Genomic DNA, 16,586 nt, shown 5'->3' with positions numbered 1-16,586 from the left:
ATAGGAATCGCATAAATCTTCTAAACATATTCCTCCGGAAAAACAGCTCTCACGGCAGAAACATTCCAACAATTACCATAGCATAAGTCTATAACCTTTGAAGCTTTAGCAGAAACATCCAAAGGAATCAAGGCCTTATCAATGAGAATGCCATCATCAAGCCAGGCATCAAACCAAAAACTAATATTAGCACCTGAGCCAACCCTCCAAATAAGACCATTCTTCAACAATTGACCACCATAAACCACAGCCCTCAAAGAGCTAGAAGCTACCCTACCAGTTGACCATTTGAGAATATCGGAATTCACCCCACTTAAGTACTTACCTCTGAAAGTACTAGCCCAAAGACCATCATCCCGTTGTAACAAACGCCAACTGGACTTAGCCAAATGAGCAACATTCATGTACTTCATTCTCTTAAGACCCAAACCACCTTTGTTCTTCGGAAGACAAACAGAACTCCATCTAACCAAACAAGTTTTACTTTTGACTTCAGAAGAACCCCACAAAATTTTCCTATTCAATCCATCAATTAAATCACAAGTGCTGACTGGGAGCTTGGCTGTCTGCATCACATAAACTGGAATAGCTGAAGTAACCGCTTGAATAAGAGTAGTTCTTCCAGCAAGAGATAAAGTGTTGGCTTTCCATGCAGAGAGTTTACTCTGAACCTTGTTAACAACCTCCATATAGGTGCTGGAATTAATTCTAGAATGAATTAAAGGCACACCTAGATGAGTTCCCAAGTCTTGAACAATTGGAGAGCAACAAATTTCACTAATTAGATCAGCAACACTGCTGTCCACATTAGAATAGCAAAAAAATTGAGACTTCTCAAAGCTAATTTGTTGCTCAGACAAACAACAAAAAGTGTCCAAACAACGTTTAACCACTTTAGCTTGAGAAATAGAAGCCTCTCTATAGAGAATAATATCATCTGCAAAAAAAAAAAAATGCGAAATGGCAGGCCCCTTTTTAGCCACTTTGATAGGCTTCCAACATTTATTAGAGACAGCTTCACTGATAAGATGCCCCAACTTCTCCACACATAACACAAAAAGATATGGAGAGAGAGGATCACCCTACCTAACATCTCTCTCTGGCCTAAAACTGGTTAAGCATTCCCCATTAACTACATTCTTCTAATCCACTTTACTTACACAATCCATAATAAGCTTGACAGTCAAATCATCAATACCCACTTCAACAAGCACTTCCCTTATAAAATCTCATCTAAGTCTGTCATAGACTTTAGATAAATCAATTTTCCAAGCCATATAGCCTCTGACCCCTCCAGTGATGGAAAACATATGCAAAACTTCCTGAGCAATTATAATGTTATCAGTAATATGTCTTCCAGGGATGAAACTAACCTGATTAGGGCTGATAACAGATTTCATAATAGGTCTCAATCTGTTAACAAGAATTTTAGTCACCACCTTATACAAAGTAGAACACAAACTTATAAGACGAAATTGGGAAATATCTTGAGGGCCATCAACCTTAGGAACAAGAGTGATTAAGGTACTTCCAAGACCATCTAGAATAGAGCCATTCTTAAAACACTCAGTAATAAGACAAAGGATGTCAGATCTACATAACGCCCAAAAATTCTGAAAAAAATGCAGCAGGGTAACCATTTGGCCCAGGAGCCTCAAAAGCACCAATAGAAAACAAACTATCTTTAACTTCTTGAAGAGACACATTTTTAAAGCACCAAGCAAAGACTGATCGACATAAAGGAAAAGATTAGGCATCACACCGTTAGAAGTCCCATCAAAAGAATCAGCAAATAAAGAACAAAAGTGATGTACTGCAATCTGCTTGAGATCCTTCTTATCCTCCACCCACACGCCATCATTATTTAACAAACCTTCAATTTTGTTCATTCTCCTTCTAATGATGGTAGAAAGATGGAAGAACCTTGTATTCCTATCTCCCTCTTGAAGCCATTTAACTCTTGATTTTTGCTTCCAAAAAACTTCCTCCTGCTCAAGAAGATTATTATATTCCTTAGATAAGGAAGTATTCAACCTCAACAAAAAAAAGGCCTGCAATTATTAAATAGAGCCTTTTGAACACCTTCAATTCGAGCAAGTAACCTTCTTCTCTTCCACTCAAGACGACCAAAATTATTTTTATTCCACCATCTTAGCTTACCAGAAAAAAAAAACCAAGTTTTCTGATTAATACCAACATCTTGGGACTTTCAGTTAGACTCCAAATAATGCTTGAAATTCTCATGCTTCATCTACATAGCCTTAAATCTGAACGGTTTGAACTCTGGATTAGGAATATGCTTGCTTTCCAAAGTGATGAGCACAGGAGTATGATCAGAAATAGTTTTTGCAAGGTGTTTGATATGGGCTTCAGGAAACATCTCCCTCCAACCAAGATTACAAATTGCCCTATCAAGCCTTTCAAATACTCTTACACCATTTTTATTAACACCATCCCAAGTGAAAAAAGGACCCAAAAATCCCAAATCCACCAAAAAATTAGCATCAAACCAATCCTTAAAACCACCCAAACTAATGCTTCCAGAGCCCCCCTTCTTTTCATCACAGGCCAACAACTCATTAAAGTCTCCAGCAAGAAGCCAAGAAAGATCACATCTAGACTTAAAATTATAGAAAAAATCCCATAAGGCATTTCTCTTTTTGATATCAGGGCTGCCATAAATAGCAGAAAAATGCCAACTACACTTACAATCATAAAATACTTGAACAGTAAGAGCTTGCTTACAAGCTTCAACAAACTTCACCTTAACTTTAGTCTCATTCCATAAAAGCCAAATACCCCCAGAAAAACTTGTAGCGTCCACAATCTCCCAACTCCATAAACCGAAATTTCGAATAATCTCTTTCGCTTTATCCCCACTAATACAGGGTTCCACAACAACCAACAAATCTACTTTATATTGCATCACCAACTTCTTCACAACAGTGGCAGCCATATCTCTCCCAGCTCCTATGATATTCCAAGTTAAAATATTCATAACAACTACCATAGAGGAAGAGGCCCAATCAGGTAAATCAAGAAGAAAAGAATGGTCCCTCCCTAACATGGGAATTAGGACCACCCGTAGAAATCATATCATCCATAGGTAACGAACTGCCACCCACCAAATCATCTTGACCTTGCATATGCAAATCATTACCAATAGTCATGTCCATCTCACCACAATTACTTTGAGCATGGATATTATGTGGTTCATGACCATTAAATGAAGCCTGAAAACCAATTGAGTGACTAGCAACAAGTCTCTACCAATCCTCACTGCGAAACCAATCAGTTGAAACAGATTCACCAAATTCAAAATGAGAATGAATCACACTAGAATTTTTCACATCAGTGCTCTTCATAAAACCAGTCTCCTTTTGAGTATCACTTTTATGCACAGAATTAGAAATATCAGCCAGAGGAGCTCTATTAGAAATAGTGGTCTTCTTGACTTAGGAGTCCAAACTTTAGTACCTACAACATCTCCTCCAACATTGGAACCAATATTGGCCTTGAAAACTAGAGGAGAATTATCTTCTTTCGATAACACAGAAAAACGTGACCCAGTAGCCCCTTTATTACTACCAGAAGCTACTTCCCCACTCATTTTCTTACCCCCTTCTCTTTGTTTGAACAATCATCCAAGGTCCCAAAACAGATTCCTTAACAGAACCATCAACACTAGTATTGCAAACATTAGTATCAGAATTAACAGTACAACCATCATTTGCACCAATCTCCTTTCCACCAATATCAACATTCATACCATGTACATCACTAGAAACATCACCAACCACCTCATTAGTGATAATACAACTATCTCTTCTATGACCATACACTCCACATTTGAAGCAAATATTAGGAAGACCCTCATACTCTAAGTTGAACCCTGCACCATTCAATTGCACATAAGCCTCCAAAGGTTTAGTTAGATCCAATTCAACACAAATTCAAGCAAATTTTCCTCTAGCCCGAGCCAAGGTCAATGCATCAATTTTCAGAGCTTTACCAAGAAAAGAACCAATTCGTTTCAGAGCCCAAACATCAAGAAATTCAACTTGAATTCCTGAAATTCTAACCCAAACAGCAGTCCTAGTAATTTTGTAAGAATTAGCATCAAACCCAGGTTTCCATTTATGAATTACAAGGTACTGACCCGAAATAACCCAAGGTCCTCCAGTAAGAACAAATTCCAAATCCTCCTTCTCAAAAGTTGCAACAAAATAGCCATTAATTAAATCTACAAGCTTAAAACCAACATTCGGGCCCCATTATCCTTTTAGACGATTATACAAAACGGCAGTGGAGAGAGGCTTACCCAACAACTTGACAATTAACGACTTCTCAACTGGAGAAAGAAAAAGGAGGAAACCAACAAGGTGTGTGAGGCGTGTTCAAATTCAATTCACGAATCTTTGTATTTCTTTTTATTTGTAAGTGATACAATGAATTTACTTTTGATGTCGAGCGAAAACATAGCGCTCGAAATGGAATTATTTAGAGCTTGCTCTTAGCAATACCAACTGGTTTGTCTCTAGACCTTCGCTCCACAGCTCGGGAAAGTTGCGTCACTGCCTCTTTCGGACTATGCGCGGGTTTGGTCTGCCACCCTCCCCCGTCTACAATCAATGTTGTTCCGTTGATGTATTTTCCTTCCAGCACCCAACAAATGAATAAGATCTTGTCTCCATGCGAGAAATCCGAAAGAACCATAGCATCGATCGATTGTTTTCGGAACAGATAGTTCAACGACGAAGATTAATTCGAACCTGCATCGGATGAAGGATACAGAGCAGCCATGGCAATATCCCATCTGCTCTTTGGGTTTTCTCAGCATCTCCTGAGGTAAAAGTTTACCGAAGCCAGCAGTGTCTCCAATAGGTCCTGGTGCAATACCATTCACTCCAACGCCAAGCTTCTCGTAATGATATCGATGGCTGCCTGGCAACAGAGGAATCCGATTCAATTAGGACGGTCACAGATTGATGAAACGTACACGCGTGAGCGAAGACATACCAAAGGTTTCGATGACTTAACAAACCTTTGCTGCAGACACATGAATCTGATCCCAAGTAGCTGTATAGTGCAACGTTGCGCTTATGTTTATTACCGATCCACCAGCAGACGAGTTCTTCTTCCCCGACGCCCCTTTCTTAAGATACTTGAGCGCTTCGTGACACACTCTGAAAGCACCAACGGCGTCTATGTCTATATCTGCAGGAACCAATTTACGGAATAAGAATGCGTAAAACTAAACTAGCTATGTTTTGATGCTCGTAGAGATTGGACCTGTTCGAAATCCATTCGCGGATAGATCCTCCGACGGGACAAAGGAAATTTCCAGCTGCGGCATTCACAAGGATGTCAAGCCTACCAAAATGCTTCACTGTCGATTCCAAAACTCTAGCTGCGCACATCGCCCTCAAATCCGATAGGCTGCAACAAATACAACAATCCCAATATCTCAGCAAACACGAGCAATTTGCACATTCAAATCAATATAATGTAAGAAACGTTAAATTCATCACTGCAGATAATCAGTTGCATATTTGGTTGGAAAACACAGCAAACAGCTGAAATAAACTTTCTTTTTGTGCAAAATTTTCTCAGCAACCAAACAGAAAACAAGCATCACTGAACAAAACCCGTTAACCAAAATCAACAACAAAGAAAACAACACACAACACATGGTACTGATAGATACCCAGATGATCGTATGACAATTGGAGAAAATTACAGTTAAAAAAATGGGTAGTGAGAAAATTACAGAAACATCTTGGAAACGAAGGACATCGACAGCACAGTCAATGACATGCTTACGAGGGCCCATGACGGCAATCAAAGCACAATGTTTGCCAAACTGAACCGAAATCTCGTACCCGATTCCTGATGCTCCTACCGTCAGGAAGCTTTTCCCCCCAATACCTCCGCCTTGAATGGCAGCCTTCGGTTTGGTATACTCGACTCTTTAACGGGCTGGGCCGGGTCGGACCACTACCTTATATGAGGTCCATGTCAATGAACCTCTTATTTTTAGCCCAACGTCTTCCTTTTTTTTTTTTTTTTTTTTTTTTTTTTCTGTGGATAGAAACGATAGAAGATTTCAAAGCAAGTCGGTTACACAGTAGGAACTAGGAAGGCAAGCCATTAAAGGTGATGCCCAGGACCATTACAATCATTGACTAGCAAATGGGAAATGAACTCTAGGGGTTACTCAAACCAGGAGCAAACAGGAGGGGCGTTATGGAGGGCATAGCAAGCCAAACGGTGGGCTATGCTATTGCCTTGGCGACGAGTGTGGGCAATCAAAGCTCCAGTGATCTTGAGATAAAGTGAATGATTTTAAATGTCATATTTTTTTTATAAGAGGTAAAGTGAAATCAAACCTTGGACACATTTTGCTTTTAAATTTAATTTTCTCACATTATACTATGAGATTTTAAAATCGTATGGCTTCGTCTCTTTGATCATATAATCTTCCGTTAAATTTAATTATTCACGTGCACCATTCCATTGGGACTAAAGCATGTCATTGGATGTTGTTTGGGAATAAGAAGCATTGGTTAAGGAGAAGTGAAATCTCCATGATGATTAGTTTTGGTCCATGTTATACGGATGTGGCTTCTATACTCTTACGCTTGTCACTCATCAGTTTAGTGAATGAATAAAATAGTCAAAAAAACAAAAAAAACAAAAAAACAAAACAAAAACAAAATACGAATTCATAAAATTTCAAAACTTCATGTTGGAACAACAAAAGATTAAAACTTCTTTGTAGAGCATCTTTTGTATTTATAAATTGAGAGGGGAAAAACAAGTGGGACACACAATTCATTCATAGAGGTGGAATCAAGATTTCGCAGTCTGTAGTTAATGGATTGAAAAAGTCGGACCACTCATTTTAAATCCTTGTACCTCATTAGCTCATCCCACTGCCCGGACCCGAACCTCTCTCTCCCTCTCTTGAATAGTTCAAATTTCTTAATCCATCAGCTTTGAAATGCGAGATCTAAAGAGGATTTAAGTTCATAGAAGTGGTGAAGGATGCAAAAAGAGTAGTTGATGGAGTAGCCCATTGTGTTCCACAAATGGGCCAAACAAACCAAAAGACATACGAATATTGTCAATTATTTTATCTTTTATTTATCTTGCTTAGATCTTCTTATTAAGAAAGTAGTTATTGTCACTCTAAAATATCAGTATGCGCTGCTTTGTGCATACTGGAAAAAACTTAAGATATACCCCCAACTTCACTTGAATTATTGGAAAAGACAATGTATGCATACCTCACTTGTGAATATTAACAAAATATACTTAATAAAAAAAAAAGGAAATCGGAAGGATTCAAACTCCACAAGTGTCAACTCAAAATCTAATCCACATTACATTTTGATTAAGGTTAGCTTAGGACGAAATTAGTTTGATTTACTTAAATTAAACCTAGGCACTTGTCTGTTTATGATTAAAAGAACGTGATCTATTTTATTAGTTAGACTTAGAAGTATGGCCAGAATAATTAACTAATTGTATTGACAGTGATTTTTCTCCACCTCTTGTTTAATTAAAGCGAATTATTAAAGATACTACCAATTTTATATAATTAAAGCGAATTATTAAAGATACTACCAATTTTATATTTCTTTTTATAAGAGCAATTCCATATTGCAGATAGCCCTCAATTTTTCCCTAATCTTGTATTATATTTTTATTTGTTGGTTACATTTAAATATGCTATGATGTTATGTTGGAATTGGCCACTGCTGCGAAGTTTGTTACGCATATTAGGCAACATGTTTACTTTTAAATTTGATGTCGCTAAATTTTGATAATTAAGTTGAAGAACCGTTTTTTTTTTTTTTTTTTTTTTTTTTAACAAATTGTAATGTTTAATTCTATTATTTTTTGTATATTTAAAAAAAGGGGTTTATCTATTATATATAAAGAGAATGGAAAAAGGCGAATAGTGTTTTGGTGTCGCCAAACTTCAACAGAAATAATTGGACAAAAATGCCCCAAAACAAAAAACTTCAAAGGCATCCCAAAATAATGCATCAAATAAGGTAGGGGCATTTTCATCATTTTAATAGTATTTTTTTTAATAATGAATTATTTTGTGGTTTTTTTTTAATTAGTACCTCACAATAGGCTAACAATAATGTGATTCAATTTTTTTTTTAAACACGTTCAAAACATCTTAAAAGGCGTGTAATGCCGGTTATAAAAAAGATCATTCGAATGCAGATAAGAATGTGATTAAATTAGTTGTCAAATGATTGTTTTTTTTTTTGTAACAAATGATATTATCTACACTAAGAGAGAGAGAAGTGGGCTTAGGCTCACAATGGGCTAGCAATAATGTGATTCAATCAGTTGTTTATTAAATATTATTTTCTCTATTTTAAACACGTTCAAAACATCTTTAGAAGCGTGTAATGCTGGTGCATATCATGGATCCATAACTTCACCAAGTGGTAACCTTTCTGGATAATGATTGAAAAGGGCCTGCATAATGTCCATGGCTGCGCTACTTGATTGCTTGAACAGAAAAATATAAATCCGTGTTGTTTCTATAAGACATACAAACCTGTTAACTGACTATTAGAGAATGCAAGATGAATGGAACACTTAATAAAGTCAAGGGAAGCCATCGATCCAAATCAGAAACGTTTGTGAATAAAGTGCTTCTAGATCTAAGATTCATAATTAATTTAAAATAATCTTATAGTACAAGATCATAATTCTCACACATGGTAATTAAAGGTCACCCCACCCAGAGCCGGCCTTGAGGGTAGCCGGAGTAGGCGCCCGCCTAGGGCCCCCACTTCAAAACGGACCCCAATTTTTAGGTGGAGCTAGGCGGGTCTGTATGGGGATGGACGCGAGCTATACGGGCTTATATGTAAACGCCATAATTTAGAAATCTTTTGTTGCAGGGTCGGCCTTGTGCGAGGAAGAAGACAACCCTATTTCCAACATCATTTTAATTGCACGATTTTACTTAAGATGGTCACACCATCTTTTTTTATAGTTGCACATCTTCTCCCTTTTAAATAGTCCCCACAATCTTATTTTTACTTTTTTGCTTCTCTCTTAATTATCACCTTTATATTTATTTTTATGGGGTTTCATTACCCTATTTTAAGATCACAACACATATATCTTTATTATGTACCTAAAAGGCTAAAACTCTCACCTGTTTGAAAAATGACATTATTTAATGTTCAAATTAATTAGTTTATAAAATATATAATAAATTATTCATATCTGTTTCGTCCGCCTAGGCGCTTATACGAAAATTACTATCCTCGTCACTCTAGTATTTTTCCTAGTTGTAAGATGTTGTCTCTGTAATCCAACCATTCATTCATTTATTGAATGTAATAAGTAATATTGTAACAACAGAAAAATAATTGAAATTTGGTGTACTAGGTAGGAACTTCTCTTTCTGTTTGAATTGATTGAAAAATTAGATTATGTAAACATGAGACGGGTAATATTTGAGTAATATTTGTATATCTTTCTTCTTTTGATATTAATTTTTAATGATATTTGATATGGAAATAGACTTTTATGTATTTAGTGAATTTTTTTCACACATATCAATGTACAGAGAGTCAGGAGTCAAAGAACTCTAAGGTCCCATTTCGAAGGCTCGTCTAGGATCCCAAATTCTTCACGCCTGCCTTGACCCCACCACATGTAAAATGACAGCGGCAATGGCATCTCCCAAATCCAATATGTGCTTATGGCATATTCGAACATGTACGTATTGGTCAACCTCCATGTTTTTGTATTTTTATTTATTTAATTATTTAAGAAACCTAGTTCATTGTTTAGGGAAGGGGGAGGGGGGGGACAAGAAGAAAAATGATTGATCGGCTCCCCAATAAATAAAAAAAACTGGGAAGGTTTTCGATTTGATGCTCTGAGTTGGAGAGTCTGCTTGACTATGGTCACAAGCAGATTGAAATTCTCCATAGCATGTCCTCGCCCAAAAGCGGTGGATAACCGTGAATTGCCACCAGTTGTCCCTTTTTTTAAAAGAAAAGAAATTAAAACCTAGTTCATTTAACTTTTTTAATTTGTAATTAGTTTTAGGAAGCGTATGGTAGTGATTTTTTAATTCTTTTTACATAAGTTAGGATTGAGAAATATACGTTTTTTGACACATATTTTATTTTGTTACAATCGCTGTAGGCAGTTTTAAAGGAATATTTCCGTCGCACCATGTTTTATAATAAAAATTTATGTGATCATGCGTGATTCCTATTCTAATCATCAAAAGTCCTTTTATGTAACAAAATTAAATAAATCGATAAAGTATTTAATACTGTAAGTATCATCACACCAATATGTGTATATTTTAAGGAGGCAAATTGTCTGCCCTCCCATTACCACGTCCTTTCCATCCCTTCTTATATTGTGCGGTCACGGTTAAGTCATGTCAACATTTTATATGAATTTTTTAATAGAGATAATAAGACAAAAAGCAATAGGAATATAAAATGTTGATATGGCTTAACCGTGATCGTACAAATAGGAAGAGATGAGAAGGGTATGGTAAAAGGAGGGCAGACAATCTACCTCTATATTTTAAACCATGTTGTAGTCATTATTTTTAGGGGCATTTAGATCCGAGTCCAAAAAATTGAGCTACTTTCCAATTGAGTCCAATTCCATGTGCCTTATCAGTTTAGGTTCAATTGATCTTTTTAATGTATATTTTGCCCTTTTATAATCTAAATGAAAATATATTTAAATTTCTTGATTTATCCAAATTTTGAATATTAAAGCCTTTAATCTATTCAATATCCAAGGAAAAAAATTAAAATTAAAATTCATGGCATGTTTATCAACAACAAAATCTACTGTGATATACATTCTTGATAAAAGTAGATTACAGAAAGAAAAAACCTATCATATAGGTACATAAATACAAAATATGTCATGAAGATATATTTAAATAATATCTAATTAAACTATGGTGTAGGTAGATAATGCAACTAATCTGTGATGCAGGTAGGCAATGCAATCAATCTGCGATGCATGTAGTTAATTTGCAAACAAAAAAACATATGATACATATGCAATTAATCTCTAATATGGGTAGAGTATTATAAATAAAAAATCCTATGGTACAAGTAGATAAATACAATTAATCTTAAATTATCAACAAAATAATATATATATATAGGTAGATAAATACAATTATTCATGATACATGTACATTATAATATAAAAAAAAAAAAAAAAAAAAAGGACAAGTGATATAGGTAGATAAAACCAAAAAAAATGGGGAAGAAAAATGATATTGAGGGAGGAAACACTAGAAAAAATGCTAATTCGATAGAACTTCAAAATTAATATATATATATATATAAAGGAAAAAGAAGCAAAAAAAAAAAAAAAAAGACGAAGAATCCAAACACTAATGCAATTATTTTTTTTTTTTTTAACAAATCAAATGTATATTGATCATTCTTATGGAAGAGGAGGAGAAGAGGAATATTATGGAAGAAGATTACTCGGCAAAATAACACAAGAAGAGAAAGATATTGTGAGGGAGAAACAAGAAAAGAGAATTGAAACAAGAAAAGAGAAATTAATGGTTGGGGAAATGAGATGAAAAAAAGAGTTTTCAATCTCTAACCCTATAATTAAGGATAAGATTAACATTCATAACAAATTAAAAAAAACAGTAATTACTTAATTAGTCAATTTGAGGTTAAATTTGGCAAGAAAGTACAAATAAGCTTAAGTGGATAATAAATCATTGAACCTAACCTAAAATTTAAAACAAAATTGGACTATAACTAATAATGACTCATAAAATTGGACTCATATTAAGTTTCCCCTTATTTTATTTAATATATTTGCTTTATTACAAATGGTCAGTTGCTTGGCGCGTGTAGAAGTTATTCGGCAACTCACTGCATTTGGGATTTAACATTCTCCTTTATCTTTAGCGTAGAAAATCACTTATAATAAATAAAAATTTATTTATTACTTTTACAATTTATATACACCTTTTCTTGTCCGACAAAAAAACCCCTAACTAGAGACTGCTTTGTCTTTCGTATAACAAAGACTATTATATGTCTATACACTGTGCGTATGAATATTTTTTGTTTCTTAAATGGGAAGGAGAGAGGGGGAGTGAGAACGTGTGAGTGGGAGTGAGAAAAGACGATTTTGTTTTTATTTTTTATTAGATAGTTTCAATAAAAAACATCAAAATTTGGTTTTGTAAAATTGTATTATTGCCCATCATTGTATGGATGTGGTTCTATGTAACTTTATCGAACCATACATACGTACGTCCGTACGTATTTCAAGGCATGGGGTGAAAATAATTTGTGCAAATATGGTATCCCCTAGCTTTCTTCACGTGGAAATGAGATGTATATGGGAGAGGAGAGGACCACAAAGAAAACATAGCTCAAAAACCACCTCACGATAATTGACCATGCACGTGCAAGAACGTACTAGACTACAACAAAACGAAATACGTGAATTCATAAAATCTCAAAACTTTATGTTAGAATGACAAAAGATTAAAACTTCTTTGCAGAGTATCTTTTTTATTTATAAATTAAGAGGTGAAAAACAAGAGGGACACACAATTCATTCATAGAGGTGGGATCGAGATTTCGCAATCCAGAGCTGACAGATCAAAAAATTCGGACTACTCATTTTATATCTTACGACCTCATTAGCTCATCAAACTAGTCTACCTCATACAAACTAAGGATCCAACTCTCTCTCTCCCTCTCTTGAACAGTCCAAATTTCTCAATTCATTGGCTCTGATATTCAAGACCTGGAAAGGATCTGAATTCATAGAAGTGATGAGGAATGCAAAAAGAGTAGTTGATGGAGTACAACAAAACGAAGGCAAGACAGTTTTGCTATCAAAGTTTTCTATTTTGGTATCATCTAATTATGGAAAATGTTTATTATTAAGGTAAGGATAATAACAAAATATGGTTAATGAGGTGTAATGAGTGTTTTGATCATTTCATTATGATCAATCAATATGATATAAATTTATGGTTATCTAGCATTCCTTTTTCATTAATTAACTAACTGTATCATCAGTTTCAAAGTGTTTCATGAATCATGATCGACTTTTGATAATTTTTATTAGTTTTTTTTAAAATTTTTTTGATACATTATTCCTAGTTTATTGTGCGACTTAGCTCACTCTCCCACTCTCTTAATGTAAATAATATCGTTTGTTAAAAAAAAAAAATCTTTAATGAATGCACACAGGTGTGTTATGGGGCTGTAGAAGAATTTATAAAAAAGAAGTTTGGATGATTGTAATGATATGTATATATATTTATACAAGTTAGTAACTTGGGATACAAGTAAAGTTATTGAAAAAATACAAAAACGACTAGAAGAAATAATCCTTGCCTAACCCTAAGAGGGAAGAAAATGCTTAACGGATTCACATTCTCTAACATGGGCAATGGAAGTTGTCAAATTAGAGCGAGAGATGCATCAATATATGGTAAAATGTTGATCTTAAAATTACAAAGCCTACATGGCACATGCCGAGTAACTATAAGCTAACTACGTCATTCTTGTGAATACTGGTGTGCCAACTTGCAAGTAAAATGAATGTGGTAGTAAGGTCAAATGCGCTGCATCCTGACTTTTACCCCTAAGCGACAGCTAAGAAAGGAACGTTGTTTGGGTTCCAGGATCAGAAGACAAGGTTACTAGATCACTGCAAAGTTCAATAATTGGTTCGGCTTTCGTTGTGCCGAAACAAAGGGGTAACTAGGTAATATCTCACCTCGTTGAAGCTAATTAAATGACTTTTTAGGTGAGAAAATTGAGAAATCTTCGTTCGCCAAGACTTGGATAAATAACAGTCAACCAGTAGTAGTGTTGTTCATTGATCTTAACTAAAGGTGCTCTTGAATCACCTGGTTCTACGGCTCCAATGTTGTTAATCCAAACTGAAGATGTCGTTGGTTGTCAACACAATGTTGTTCATGTGTTCGAACTAAAGATGTGTTGACGGGAGGGTCAATATAATTAGTTTTTTTTTATCAGGGATATGAGAAGGGTTTCACCTAGAGTCCAGATGGGACTGTATTTGCTCGACATCTGCTTGAATATTCCCTTTATCCTTTCATGGCCAAAACTTCATCATCATAATCCAGTCTCGGCTTCTTTGATTCCAACTAAAACTTTGAATCCAATCTCATTGTAAGACTTGTTCATCTTTATCCAATTACGCAGATATTTTGATCCTTGGGGTAATTTGTATTTATCCAAGGTTCATTTTAATCTCTGACAATTTCAATTTGTATAGGGCTCAACGGAGCCGCGCACACTTGATCTCTTTATAGTCCATCGGTTGAATTGATCCTACTTATGGACTAAAAGCCTATTGGCCTAAAAGATGCATATTGAACCAAGGTTTGTAGTTCTCAGATCGACCCTTCTCGGCTCAAATTGTCATTTCAGTCCCAAAGATTAGCATAAGAAAATGAAGAAAGAAAACTATGGGCCTAAATCCATGTGTCAGAGGATATCTAAACAATTATTCCTACTTTCTTCTATTAGCCAAGCAATGCATAAGCTGTTAAAATGGGGAGAGTTTTCAGTGTGTTGGGAGTATAGTTCAGTACATCAAGTATTATAATAGATGTGTTTGGATATTTAGAAGAAAAAAAAATTCAACTATTTATATTAGGACACAATGGGGCCATATGCCTAACATACTAAAAAAAAATTCGGTAAAATGGTGACCATATACACATAGCTGATCAATAATCAACTTATCAACGCAGACATATACATAGGTTTTATATAATATGTCGTGTGTAGCAACCCACAAGGACAATATATGAGGTTGTAGTCGAATTGTGGTAATGATGAAGACACGCTGTGGTAGGGACAATATCGAGACATGATAATAATTGGAGTACATATATGTTATGCACGCCCAATAGAGACTAAGTTGAAAATGATTTAATTAGGTCATATCATTAGCTAGATATATACTTGGTCCACTTTCCTAAGATATGGTTTAATATTCCATGTGCGTAGATATGTTACCTAATTATCAAAAATTGAAGATTGATCTGTGTTTAATCAAATTGATTAGAACAATGTTTTTTTTTTTTTTTTTTTTTTTTTTTTTTTTGTGCATTCAAATTACTCTTGCTGTAATTTTATTAGTTTAGCGGATAACTTGTATAAAAAGGTAAACGGTCAACATGCACCCTAAGCCCCAATTCATTTCACAGAGGTGCTATGGATATCCGATTATTTCATAGTTGGTTTTGATCTTGGTCCAATTATACTAGAGAACTCATCATATATAGCCTTAATGTAAGCAGTGGATTGTACCAATAGATGGAGAATTTTTCTTCAATCTACTGCGTCATTTATTCAAATTATTATCTTTTCTTCAATGTAGCTTAAAGTATTAATATTGTTTGTAATCATTTGTAACTTTAATCATGTTCTCACCATAAATCATAGCACATGTACTTAACTCTCTCTCTCCAGTGGACCATCCTAAAGTTCAATCAACTCTGACAAAAATCAAAAACCAAATTAAAAGAAAATGGAAGAGAAAAAACGAAGATCCTCTTTGTGAGGATTTTGAGAATCTTCAAATCACATCTATTCATCGTATATTATACGGTTAAAAATTATTGTAATTTTTTTTAAACGAATGTGATTGGAAGATATTCTCTCTCTATTTAAAATTGAATATAAACAATACTTGACGAAAACTAATTGCACAATACACAATAAACGAATGTGATTGAAGGATATTTTCTCGAGAAAAACCACATGATGGCTTAAGAGATCCACGGGGTAGGTGCAGAGTGGTCTGGGAGTGTCAACAATCCAATGATGAAATACATGACCTAATCTACGGTTAGGTATATGTTGAGTTCATCCCATGGTAAAAAGCTTGTATTTGCTCGCTTCATGTTCCTTTTTTGGAAAATGAGTTCAATAACTATACAATTGATTCAAATATTACGAACGTTATATTATGTGTCGGGGTCGGGTAACTTATATTCTAGAATTTTTAGCCATTAAATCTTGATTATTGTATCTTTCATCAAATATTTAAATGTATATATTTATAAGATGTCTTTAAGGTAGGGATGACAATTCTAACCGTTAAATCCGATAACCGTGGATAAACGTCCGAATGGATTGGATTTGGATATGAAAATTCGGGTATGATATGGATATGGGGAAAAATCATGAACTTTATTCGGTTATGGTTTTGGATATGGTTATAGGGGTCCCCAATCCATATCCGTCCCCGAATCCGACCCGAATATATATATATATATATATATATATATTTGATATATAATATAATTTTATTCAATTTACTGAACTCTCCCGACACTAATTCATTATGTATGCATCAAACCCTATACTATCTTTATTATGCACCAAACATCATGCATGTGGCATACCAACAACCTCATCAATTCAATACTCTTATTGTTATACTCAACCAAATTAATTCATTGAATCATTTTAGGGAAGTGTTATTGGCACTCCAAAAATCTCATTTTACACTCTTCA

At 34.8% G+C, this 16,586-nt stretch overlaps 1 pseudogene; it reads right to left on the bottom strand.

Annotated features, from left to right (window-relative positions):
- Positions 1 to 3,036: 3,036 nt before the first annotated feature.
- Positions 3,037 to 9,787, bottom strand: LOC137728476 (peroxisomal 2,4-dienoyl-CoA reductase [(3E)-enoyl-CoA-producing]-like; annotated as a pseudogene).
- Between the last annotated feature and the right edge of the window lie 6,799 nt (positions 9,788 to 16,586).

This window comes from Pyrus communis, chromosome 3 (assembly GCF_963583255.1).
Source record: "Pyrus communis chromosome 3, drPyrComm1.1, whole genome shotgun sequence".
Taxonomy (NCBI): Eukaryota; Viridiplantae; Streptophyta; class Magnoliopsida; order Rosales; family Rosaceae; genus Pyrus; species Pyrus communis.
Note: the sequence above shows the minus strand (reverse complement) of the source record. Positions and strands in the feature narration are given on the sequence as shown.